Source organism: Lutra lutra, chromosome 2 (genome assembly GCF_902655055.1).
Source record: "Lutra lutra chromosome 2, mLutLut1.2, whole genome shotgun sequence".
NCBI classification, from domain to species: Eukaryota; Metazoa; Chordata; class Mammalia; order Carnivora; family Mustelidae; genus Lutra; species Lutra lutra.
The window spans coordinates 210,070,106-210,081,430 of NC_062279.1; the positions used below are offsets into that span (position 1 = coordinate 210,070,106).

General features: G+C 41.7%; 1 protein-coding gene across 2 annotated transcripts in view; it reads right to left on the reverse strand.

Moving 5' to 3' along the window:
* Positions 1-9,096, reverse strand: part of SEC31A (SEC31 homolog A, COPII coat complex component) — a 78,871-nt gene extending 69,775 nt beyond the window's left edge. Inside the window, exon 1 of one of the 2 annotated variants that reach the window (XM_047719694.1) lies at positions 8,966-9,096. The gene's annotated coding sequence lies outside the window, so the exon portion shown is untranslated. Of the gene's footprint in view, positions 1-6,416; positions 6,441-8,965 lie in introns of those variants that run through there. The other variant, XM_047719695.1, reaches the window with a different exon arrangement.
* Positions 9,097-11,325: the final 2,229 nt, after the last annotated feature.

The window sequence follows — 11,325 nt, forward strand, 5'->3', positions numbered from 1 at the left end:
CATTGTATAGATGTGCCATCCTTTAATAGTCAAATTCATCACTTTCTAAAAAGTGGTTCCTGAATTTTGACTAGGGAGAAAGGCCGCCTGCATGCCAACATTATGGAAAAATTCACCCATATTTTTCTTCTAAGTAAATTCATTTGTGGCTTTTTTTCATTTGTGTTTTGACTCAGGACCTGGAATACATACTGCTATACAATATATGTTCAGTTGTTATTTTGTTGTTTTTTTACAATGAAAGCATTTATTGTAAAATCTTTTTCCTACAATTTTAAGATACCACTTTTACCAAGTACTAAGTTCCTACATTTAGGTTTATTTCTGGATTTACTATTTATGTTTATATTCCTATACGTATTAGGATGTAGGTTAGGATCTACATTCCCGGATATATTTAGGTGTATTTCTGGATTTCCATTCCAGAAATACACCTAAATATATCCGGGAATGTAGATCCACTTATTTGTTTACATGCTAGACATTCCAGTTTTTTTTTCAAGTTTATTTATTTAAGCAATCGCTATACCAAATGTGGGGCTTGAACTCACGACCCCATGATCATTCCAATTTTAGAATATGTGCTGCCAACACGAGCACAACATGAGATCAGATGCTCTCCTGACTGAGCCAGCCAGGCACCCCAAGCACTCTCCTGTTTTAAATACTTAGGCTTTATAGGAACATGATTCCCATAACCCTTATCCATTGCTTCTCTCCTACACTATTTCCCTTGCTATCACTGGTTATTACATAAACTTTGAACAGTTTTTGTCTAATTCCCCAAAAAAGAGAATGTTAATATTTTTATCAAATATTTTTATCAAATTTTATCAATATTTTTATCAAACATCATTACTATGTTAATTTACAGAGAAACTGACACAATGTTGGATCTTTCCAATGAGAACATATTGTCTTTTAAGCCTTATCTTTCAGTATTACTTTAAATTTTTTGACATAGTGGGTTTGTTTATTCTTAAGTATTTTATCTTTTAGTTCATAAATGTGGCTCACCCCCACCCCACAACGATTACATAGACTGTCTTTCTAGTATTGTTGTACAAAAGTTAATAGCATTTGTACTACCATATTAAGCACTAGTGATAACAGTGAGATTTCTTATCTTGTTCTTTCCTTTAGTGGGAAAGCCTACTGTATCACCATGGGCCAAGACTTCACGTTTTGAAATACACACACATATGCACAAATATAAATGTATATAATGTAAGGAAGTTAGTCATTGATTACTGTTTTATTGAATGCAATTTAAAAGACTGGGTATTGAATTTTGTCAAATGTATTTCATGAGGTAATCAGAATGACCGTGGATTCTTCTTCATAGGTCTATCAATAAAACAGATTATACTAATAGATTTCCTAATATGGACTATCTTTTTCTACCCTGAATAAACTTCTCATGATGTATTATTCTAGTAACGTGCTGCTATATTCCATTTGTTTAACAGAGTTTTGCTTCTGGAGTTGTAAGGAAGATTGCATCTATACTTTTCTTCTTTTATGGAATCTTCGTCAAGTTTTGATATCAATATTATACTCACTTCATTAAAAATATAGTTTTCTTTTTTTTTAAGATTTTATTTATTCGAGAGAGCACGAGCCAAGTGAGAAGCAGAGGGAGAAGCAGACTCCCTACTAAGGGGGGAGCCCGAAGAGGGGCTCGATCCCAGGACCCTGAGATCATGACCTTAGGCGAAGATGGATGCTTAACCATCTAAGCCACCCAGGTGCCCCCAAAATGTAGTTTTCCATCTTCTTCTATGCTCTGCAACAGTTTCAACAGCAGCACTGAAATGATTGGTTCTTCAAAGATTTAGCAGAATTCTCTCATGAAACATCCGGGCCAGATGATTTTTGTAGAGGAGTTTCTCCTCTGCTAATTTTCTCTATTTCTTGTATAGAAATTGATTTGAATTTTTTTTATTCAAGGTCATTTTTCATAAATTACATTTTCCTATGATATTCCTCCAATTTTTTTTACAGAGTTTCTCATTTTTTAGACTTGAACGACACTCACAATTCTTCAAATTTTTGCTATTTATGATTATTAGTCTTTATTTATTACATATATTTGTGTTTTGTTCCCCTTACTCTCCTCTTAAATAATTAATTTAACTAGCGATTTGTCTATTTTCAAACAGCCAATTAATTCTGCTTTGTTTTCTAATTCCTCCCTTCCTTTCCTTCTTTCTTTTTTTAAAGATTTTATTTTATTTACTTGACAGACAGAGACAGCAAAAGAGGGAACACGTGCAGGGGAAGTGGGAGAGGGAAAAGCAGGCTTCCTGACGAGCAGGGATCCCAGTGTGGACTCCATCCCAGGACCCTGGGATCATGACCTGAGCGGAAGGCAGATGCTTAATGACTGAGCCACCCAGGCGCCTCTCTCTTATTTTTATTAATTCCTTCCTTCTACCTTCTTTTCATTTACTTAGATCTTTTTCTGAGTTAATCGTTTAATCTACTCATTTTTATTATTTATTCTTTATTGGTGTAAGTATTTAAAGCTTTGCACTTCTTCTGAGAATTATTTTAGCCAGACTCCATATATTTCTAGTGTTCTCATCACTATGGTCATCAGTATACTGTATAATTTTCATTTGTATTCTCCATTAATCCAAGAGTTGTTTGAACTTAATATGCAAGTGCACTGTGATTTTAATACTATTTCTCCTTTCTAAAATGTATTGAAGTTTTCTTTGGGAACTATAGAGAAGTTTTTGCAAATGAGATCTAAAAAGAATGGGTTCACTGTTTTCAGGGTCAAGTTCCATATATATTTAAATCTACCCCATTGACTAAATTGTTTAGGTCATCTACAGTCTTATTGTTTCTCCATTTAATCTGCCCTGAACCAAGAATAAGGAATTAAAAGTCACTTACTCCTAATGCATTTATGCTTATTTTTCCTGGTACCTCCTGAAAGTTGCTTTTTGAAAGTTACTTTGTATTTAATACATAGTTACTTGGTGGACAGATATTCATAATGTTAAATGTTCACTGTCAAATACACATCTTAACTTTGTATTCTTCTTCATCTTAAGGAAGGCTTTGGGCCTGAATTCCACTTTGTTTCATATTAAGAACAATACCTTAGCTTACTTTTTATGTGCCTTTATGTATATATATTTGCCCTTTTCAACTTTTGAACCACTTTTTCACTGGCTGCCTTAAATACAGCAAAATAAATACATAAACAAATAGAATTAGATTTTGCCTGGTGATCCAATGTGAAAATTTTTTAATATATCAGCTAGTGAGACCACATAGAATTTACCAATATAAAAGTTTCTCGTGATTTGACAGATATGGTTGTTCTTAGTTCTACATTATTTTGCTATTTTATTTGGTTTTATAATTAAAAAACTTTCCCTATTGTCCCTATTTGTGTATTTATAATTTTTCTAATAATTAGTATGACTTGTATTTTTGTTCTAATATGTATTTCTGGTTCTATCTTTATAAATGCAGATAATTTTATTTAGTACCATTAATCCTCTATTTCTTTGCACAGTAATTACTGTAAGCACCAATGAAAGTAGTTCACATAATCTTACTTCCCTTCTTGTACTACACAGTTATAGTCAATAGTATTATCTTTCTAAGTGTTTACCTTTGTACTGTTGAATATGTTTATACTTCTACCAACTGATTTGTCAGCTTTAAAGGATATCCCAGTCATTACAGATGAGGTGATCCATAAAATTATTTTACCACCAATTTTTTTTTACTTCCCACTTCTCTTAATCTTTTATAAAGTTTTATAACCAATTCCTACATTATCAGATATTTAACATACAGATATTATTCTTTCTTCCTTATTCCCACTTTCATTTTAGTCTCAGGTCTATAGTTATATATATATAACGTTCTCCAAAAGTACTTTTCCTGGCTTTCGTACTCATCTCTAGAGATGAAGTTCATGTTCCAATAGTTTCCCTAAGAGGGCCTTAGACTAACAATATGACCTATGCCTTACATGTTCAAATTATTTGTACTTGGAGAGCATTTTACAGATAATAAAAATAAAGGCACAGAAATATTAAATAATTTGTATGTGCTGGCAAGGGGTATAGCCAAGACCTGAACTCAGAAGTTTACTTCCAGGGTCCGCACTCTTACTTGTTACCCCCAACAAATTCAGGTATTCAACTTTAATCACAAAAGACATACTAACATTTAGAAGAAATAATAACAAAGCAGCTAGAATGCATGAGGACATTAAGAGAAGAAATGGCCCCTCTGGGTGGTTCGGTTGGGTAAGCATCTGCTTCCGCTCAGGTCATGATTCTAGGATCCTGGGATGGAGCCTCACCCGCAGGGAGTCTGCTTCTCCCTCTCCCTCTGCCCCTCCTCCTGCTCGTGCTTATCTCTCAAATAAATAAATAAAACCTTCGAAAAAAGAAAAGAGCAGAAGAAACTGTACTAGGTTAGGCAAAGTGGATTGAGGAGGTTGAACCTTGTGGTTAAAAGCAGTAGAGCCTCTGGAGTCAAAGCTCGATCTGAATATTGGGTCTGCTACTTAGAACACCTTGAACACACTGTTTAACCTCCCTGAGCCCCATTTGTAAAAGAGTGACTACCTCATGGGATGTTGTGAAGTTTAAATGAGATAATGTATTTTTGTTTTTTATTCATTTAAGAAAAAAATTTTTTTAAGAGACAGCTAGAGAGAGAATATAAGAAACCAGAGTAGGAGCGGGAGAAGCAGGCCTCCCATTGAGTTGGGAGCCTGATGAGGGCTGAACCCAGGACCCTGGGATCATGACCTGAGTCAAGGCAGATGCTTAATGATTGAACCACACAGGCACCCTGAGATGCTGTATTTTATGTAGGGCCAAACACAGTGCCTAGCACATAGCTTAGCATGGGTTTTAATATGCTAACTACTTTTCAAAATTATTACAATCAAAGATTAATCAAGAAAACTACACATCTAGTTTCCTAAGACTATTCTGAAAAAAGGGGAAAAATCTCAATTTTCTAAGAATGAAAAAGAGGCCTATTTTCTATAAATGAAATGTTCTCTTCCTCTCAGCCAATTGTTAAGTCCCAGCTCCTTCAAGTCCCAGTTCCTTCATGAAAAGTAACCTAATGATTCAATCCACAATGACCAAAATAATCTTTTAACTGTACCACTTCAAGTATTTTATAATAAAGTGTCTTACTCTACCTTAATAAAACTTTATAACATTCTATTACATATTTTCCCGTTGCCTTTTTAACCAAATGTTTTATATGTCATCTTGTTTCATTAACTAGGTAAATAACTTTTTCAATCAAATATTGCCACTTTTATCCTTTTTGGAATCAAAATTGCTTAGTACAGGGTGAGGTACATAAAAAGTTCTGCTTGTTTGATTTTGAATGTTTGTACTTATGGAAATACAAAAAGACGAGCTGGAAAAATTACTTCAAGTAAAACATTTAATTTTTAAATTCTTAAGTGTTTAAAGGGAAAAATGGCTTTAATAACTAACTTTTCTTACTTAAAAAATAGGAGAAAGTATCATTAAAGGAAAAAAGGGATTTTTGGAAGATATTTTAAAATAATTTCTAAAAATGAAAACAGAACAGCTATATATATATATATAAAAAAACCCACGGAACATAACTACAATATGTCTAAGAGCAAAGGTACAACAAGGGTTACCTAATTCATGAACACTTAGTTAATGTGTAACATTTACTGAAAAAGAAAGACATTCACAAGTACATAAAATGGTTAAGTGGGAATTCAAAACATTTATAAAAGTCTATTTCTTGTCTGTGGCACTAGGTGTTCCACTAGATGGGGCCGCATTTATTAACTTGTACTGAATACAAGGTTTCAATACCAGCTATTTTTGTGGGTTGTTTTTTTTTTTTAATCACTACAACAACGGCCTCGAACTGCCTTTTGTGGTCTGAATCTAATTAAAGAGAACCATAATATTATCCATTGCAATCATTCTCAAAACACTAAGAATTCTATGGAAATAGCACCTGCATATTTCCTTCTCTTAAAAATGATTTAGTTGTACCTAATTTTCTTGAAAATCTAAAGAATGCTTAGATTAAACCATGTGTACTTCCCAAGTAGAACATGCTTCCAAAGCTTTGTGTAATTTTTTTCAATATCATATGTGGTTAGAATTCACATTATGCAGACGTATTTCATTCGAGATTATTTTACACAGAACAAAATCATTCTGATAATACAAAAAGAAACTGTGAGGACAGTGGCCTGTTCACATATGTCATCTACAAGACAGTATCAATGGCACAGCAATTTAGGATATGACGCCTGGAGCCATACCCTCAGTTCAAGTTCCAGCTCCGTGTCCAAGCTCTCACATGCTATCTGTGAGTCTTGGCTACACACATGGTAAAATAGGTATAATAAAAGTACGTACAGAAGGGCTGCTGTGAAGGGCGCCTGGGTGGCTCAGTTGGCTGAGTGTCCACTTTCAGCTCTGGTCGGTCATGATCCCAGGGTCCTGGGATCAAGCTCTGAATCAGGCTCCCTGCTCAGCTGGGAGTCTGCTTCTCCCACCTCATGTGTGTGCTCATGCTCTATCACTCTCTTGCTCTCTAGCTCTCACTCTGTCTCAAATAAATAAAGAAAATCTTAAAGAAAAAAAGAAGGGCTGTGAGAATTAAATGAGGCATTACATAGAGAGCTGAGAACAGTGCCTGGCACACAGTAATTACATGCTTGTAACGTCAGCTATTGCAAAAGGCACAATTTAAAATGTTAATCTCAATGAATCTTCAAGAATACATTTACTAGGGGCGCCCGGGTGGCTCAGTGGGTTAAGCCGCTGCCTTCGGCTCAGGTCATGATCCCAGGTCCTGGGTTCGAGCCCCACATCGGACTTTCTGCTCAGCAGGGAGCCTGCTTCCTCCTCTCTCTCTGCCTGCCTCTCTGCTTACTTGTGATTTCTGTCTGTCAAATAAATAAATAAAATCTTTAAAAAAAAAAAAAGAATACATTTACTGAGGGGGCACCTGGGTGGCTCAATCAGTTCAGCCTTCGGCTCTTGGTTTTGGCTCAGGTCTTGATCGCTTGAGATCAAGCCCCACTCGGGCTCCGCGTTGAGTGGGGAATCAGCTTGGGATTCTCTCTCTCCTTCTCTCTCTGCGCCTCCCCCACTGCTCGCACACGCATGTGTGTGTGCACACTCACTCTTTCTCTAATAAATAAATCTTTCAAAGAAAAGAATACATCTACTGAAGAAAATGTATGTCCCAGACTAGAACTCATTTCTTCATCCAAGTTTCTCCCCACAACATGTATGTAGCTAAATGCATGTAATTAAGTGGAAGCTTTTTTCTTTCTTTTCATTTTCTAATTGATAATTCTGTAAAGCAGTACTAAAACCCAACAGTATTACTGTCTAAAAAAATACTAAACTTACACTGCTACATACAGAGACGACTTGTACCTCAGAAAGTAAAAACTGGAAGAGGTTAAAAAAAAAAAATTGGAAACTCTTCCTCTCAAACAATCCCTACCTGGCACTGTGTTTGGTAAAAACACTGTATTTGCCCATCTGTGTGGGCAAATGCCTTATTACGGATGGGCACATCTGTTCTAGAGGATTTACTTAGTGTTATCAACGTTCTAGGCGCATCTCATTCAACCAAACCAAATCAAAGAACTAACTGTCATACTTACCCAGAATCTAATAAATAATCTTTTGAGCTGAAATTAACCTAAGAATGACACATTTCTAAAAACTCTGTAAAAATCGATTTAGTAATATCACTTGATAAGAATTTTTAACTTGGCATCTGTAAACCTCATGAAATTACGTAGAGAATTCTGTGTGCGCGCGCGTTTTTCTAGGAAGGTCGTCCAATGCCTTCAACAGACCCTAAAAGGGGAGTGGAAGTTCATAAAGTTAAGGGGCACTGCTCTTTACAGTTACTAACATCTCTGTTATCACGTTATTCGTTTCCAAGAGAACCTGCTTATCTAAAACCAAGCCGAACCTAAAACTTCGCGTTTCCGAAGTAACTTCTCCTGTAACGCGACTTCACAACTGCAAAACCACGCAGTTCTCTCCAGTTCTTGGGGCCTGCGGACCTCCCCGGGCGGTCCCAGACAGCCCGGGGGAAGCACGGAACCGAGCGGACTTCGGCCCCCACAACCGGTCAGCACAGAAGACCGGGGACGGGTGGTGAAGACCCGGCCCCTCCCTCTCGACCGGACGCAGTTCCGAGCGGCGACAAAGGCCGCCAAGCCGCAGGACCCACGGCGGGAAGAGACGGCCGAGGAGACCGCCGCAGCCCGTCGCCGCCACCGCGGGGACCGACGTCGAACCCGCCGCTGCGCTCCCCGCGAAGTTCGCGGCGCCCACACGCCCCTGCCACCCTCTGGCTCGCTGTACTCCCACCCTGCGGTTGACTCTCTCCTCAGGATAACTGCCGAGGAAGCCCGACACCACTCAGCGGCTTTCCGCGAGGCGCAGGCGGAGACCGGCGACCACCCGTGAGGCGGTCCGGTCCCGGCTCAGTGACAGCCGCCGGCGGTTCGCCACCGCGAGCCTTCAAGCCCGGCAGCACTTCAGCCACGAACGAATCCTCACAAAGTCAACCCAAGTGATCCCGGGGCTCGCTCCCTTCCCTCCCCCTGGGGCCCGCACCTCTCTGTGCCCGAGGGTGTGCGGGCGTCTAACCGCCCCGGCAGGACACCCCGTCGAAGCCCCAGGGGGGAGCCCGCTCCGCAGTGGAAACGCCGGCGGATGTGGATCGCCGCGATCCCCGAGGCAGTCGTGACGCCAGGCGATGTCCCGACGGGCCAGAAACGAGGAGCAGGGGCGCGTCGCCACCACAGACCGGGCCGCAGGCTGGCGGGGACCGGCGGGGACAGACGCCGCGCTCGCCGCCCTCGCCTGTGCTCTACCGCAAGGCCCGAAGGCCGGCGAAGGCCGGGGGTTGGGGAGAGAGACGGACACACCTGGCGGGGACCCTCAGCGACCGGCTCCCGTGTCCGCGCGACGCCCGTCGGACTCTCCCAGCCTTCGCCGCCGCCCCTCCTCCCGCCCCAGGGCCACCTCCACGTTCCGCTCCAACGTGGCAGCCGCAGCCCCTCCCCGCCGCCTGCCGACGCTTCCGGGAGCGACGCCTCGCCCCGCCCACTCCGGCACGCAGCCCGCCGCCGCACTTCCGGGAGCGACGCCTCGCCCCGCCCACTCCGGCGCGCGGCCCGCCGCGTCACTTCCGGGAGCGGCGGCGGGCGGAGGCTGAGTCCGGGTGCGCGTGAGGGTGGCGGGAGCCTGCGGGCCTGGCGACTGGCTGTGAGGGGCGGCGTGCGGGGCGAGGATGCGGTGAGCTGCGGGGAGGAGCCGTCTCTTCGGAGAGCGGCGGAGGCCCGCAGGCAGGCCACGTAGCGTTAGTGCCGGGGAACGAGCGCAGCCCGGCGACACCGCAGCGCCGGCCGAGTCACGCAGAGGTCGGGCTACGGGCCCTCACGGCCGGAACGAGTGTGACTGGCTTTTTAGGATGTCACGGTTGGTTCTGGGTATCGCCTTTGAGACCTTCCTTCAAACCGAACGGCCTGGTCAGAGTCTGCTGTGAGGGCGCCCGCATGGCTCAGGTCGCGGTCCCCGGGGCGGACCCCAGTCAGGCTCGCGGCGCAGCGGGAGTCTGCTGCTCCCTCTGCCTGTGCTTGCTGACGTGACGGACATGCTACCCTGTTACTCCGAAGGGGCGCGGAGGGGTCGGCGGGCCGGTTAGCACCGCACGGTGCCGTTGGAGACGTGAGGTTCGCCGCAGGCCCTGGCACCAGGAGCGTGCCGCCTGCGTGTCGTTTGCCCTTCAGTTGTTTTGCAGCAAAGGCAGTAAAACCAGAAGAAAAGCACTTAGTAGGCGGTCAGAACCCGGACCGAACCAGGTCTGCCAACCGCTGGAGCAGTTGTCTCTGTTACACGGATCCGTCCTCAAGCCTCTAAAGCGCCTCCACTTCTAAGTGCTGGAGAGCAGGGGTTTGCACCCCCCGCGCGCTTTGGAACACCCTTTCAATTTGAAAAGCCGAGTTTTCTTTTTCTAGGACACACACAGATTAAACGGATTACTTAGGTTACAGTAGCTGACTTCTGGTGTTCTACAACGCCAGTTTTGCCCACAGCTGCGTTTATCTAGAGGAGCCTGTAAAAAATTAGACTTAAATAAAAATACGACTTTAAAGGGGGCCCATCATTGGAGTCAACAGGAAATACCAAACTCCCTACTACCTGGAACGGCACACTGGCATGGAGAGAGGGTTCATTTGAACAGCTTTACTAAAACCCAGTGATTCAAGCAGTGGTTACATTCTTTGGTATCATTTAACGTACATGTTCCTGTTGCACAAGTCGAGCTATAAAGCTCCCTGCTCCCCACCCCCTTTTGTAGGCTGTAAGGTACACAAGGCCCTTCATGAAGTAAGTCTCATGACTGGAACATAGCCATGTTCAATGATTCGCGTTTGTCAGTGGTGCTTTTCATGCTACAGAAACCATAAGTCTGCAAAGCCTCAAGTATTTACTGTTTGGCCCTTTACAAGAAAAGTTTGCAACACCTATTCCATTAGAGGATTTTACCTAAAGCAGATCAACATTCAAAATAAAAGTATGAGACATACAGAATTATAAATTTATTTAATAGCCTCAACATAGTAGCATACAAAGGCAGTATGAAAAATGTTGATTATAACTGATAATCATAAAGGTAAAGTACATTTGTTTCTAGGCTTAATCTATTCAATACAGAGTTCCTAGCTCTTTTAAATGCAGGGAGTTCTCCTGTGGACTGCGAAACTAAAACTGCAAAGCAGTCAATCTATAGGATTAATAATCTTGATTGTTCTATAACCTAAGATTTATCCAAACATCATAAACTTTCTTGATGTTGGTTATAAATATAAAAAGTACTGAAAACAAACACTGAAAATTATAGCATTTTATTTATAGGAAAGTCTCAGGAGGAGTCTGAACAGTGCTTGTTTTCTCATGTAATTTACAATATGGAGCATGCATCTTCTCTACACCTTGGCAAACAGTCATACTCTTTTGAGTTTGGATCGGCTTCTAAAATTTAATTCTTTACGCATTCAATGTCATGAAATATCTGAGAGCTCCTTTAATGTGGTTTTTTCACCCACATCACTTGCTCTGAAACGTATTCTTCCTTTACAACACACAAATGCTTTTCTCCTTTATTACGATGTTCACCTTCACTAAATTCTTCCGGTTGGGTATCTAGAACTGCTGCTTGAATGGTAGGAGTGTCAACATTCCCGCAGTCAACTGTATCTTCTAGGAACTCCCTTTATATTAC